This window comes from Cetorhinus maximus, chromosome 21 (genome assembly GCF_964194155.1).
Source record: "Cetorhinus maximus chromosome 21, sCetMax3.hap1.1, whole genome shotgun sequence".
Taxonomy (NCBI): domain Eukaryota; kingdom Metazoa; phylum Chordata; class Chondrichthyes; order Lamniformes; family Cetorhinidae; genus Cetorhinus; species Cetorhinus maximus.
Genome location: NC_135899.1, coordinates 17,070,757 through 17,072,006, shown reverse-complemented (window position 1 = coordinate 17,072,006; position 1,250 = coordinate 17,070,757). Strand labels below are relative to the sequence as shown.

The 1,250-nt window shown below is 42.6% G+C and overlaps 1 non-coding gene across 1 annotated transcript; it reads right to left on the bottom strand.

Moving 5' to 3' along the window:
* Window positions 1–589: 589 nt before the first annotated feature.
* LOC144696219 (U1 spliceosomal RNA) lies at window positions 590–752 on the bottom strand. Its single transcript, XR_013580131.1, has one exon. It is a non-coding gene; the product is annotated as a U1 spliceosomal RNA (small nuclear RNA).
* Between the last annotated feature and the right edge of the window lie 498 nt (window positions 753–1,250).

The following is a 1,250-nucleotide window of genomic DNA, read 5'->3' as shown; positions in this document are numbered from 1 at the left end:
CAGTCACCCAATATCTTTTGGGGATCCTTTAGCTCTTCTGCTGTTGATCCTGACCTGTTCAGCCTGTGTAGACCGACAATGACATTATCTTGCCCCCTCACATTCTGTGAACCAAATGCTGTTCAAAAGGGAATTGGATAAATAATAAAAGAAAAATGATAAAGGTCATTTCCTGAGCCGATTTGGCATTGGGATTTAAAAGCCTAAAGTCATTTTAGAAGCAGCTCGCTGCTGCAATGGGGGAATCATTTGTTTCTGGGTGAATGAATTTCAAAAGCGTCTCTTCCTAAAAACCGTTTCTCTTGCTTATGCCACCCTCTGCTGGCCGTTGAACGCTGGTACACAAGCATAGAGGAAATCATGATAAATGCAGTGAGTGCAGAGCGACCTCAAATGCCAACGTTAAAATAAAAGCAAAACACTGCGGATGTTGGCGATCTTGGACCTCGAAACGTTAACATTATTTGCTTCTCCATATACATGTGTCCTGTATGTGTTAATTTTTCGAGTACTTTGTAGTACATGCAACAGCGGTCTCTGTTGGTGAAGAAATATGTTACAGTAAAATCTGACATTAATTAGTTAATCAGAGGAGAGCGCAAATGCAGTCCTCCCGCTCCCACAAATTTTACAGTCGAGAATCCCGCATTTGGGGACATCGCAGGTGTCAGCACACTCGAAGTGCAATGGGCTGACCTCGTCCTGGGAGAACCACCTCTTTTTTGGACAAATATACTTTATTCATTAAATATCTGGAAGAACATTACAAAACATTTCTAAATCGCCATCACAAAAAGTGTATCAAATTCAACTTTTAGACATGGATCACGAGCTGCTTCAATACAATCAATGAATATTACAGTCATTTCAATATGGTCATTACAGACAGTCGGAAAGTGCAATGGTATTGGAGTTATCAACATACATCCTGTTGCACTCTGAGGTGCTTCAATACAATTATGATACATTTAGTATTCACTGCATACATTCAATGTGAGCCGTTCAGCCTGAGGGGTCGATCCAATTTCCAGTCTCTTGGTGCACTATGGCAGAAAGGTCTTAGACAGCGACCTTTCCCTATTGCGCCATTGCGGCGGCTGCCCCAAGCTTTAGTGTGTCTCTCAGCACATAGTCCTGGACCTTGGAATGTGCCAGTCTACAACACTCGGTCGGGGACAACTCTTTGCACTGGAAGACCAACAAGTTTTGTGCAGACCAAAGAGCATTGTTCACTGAGTTGATGATCCTCC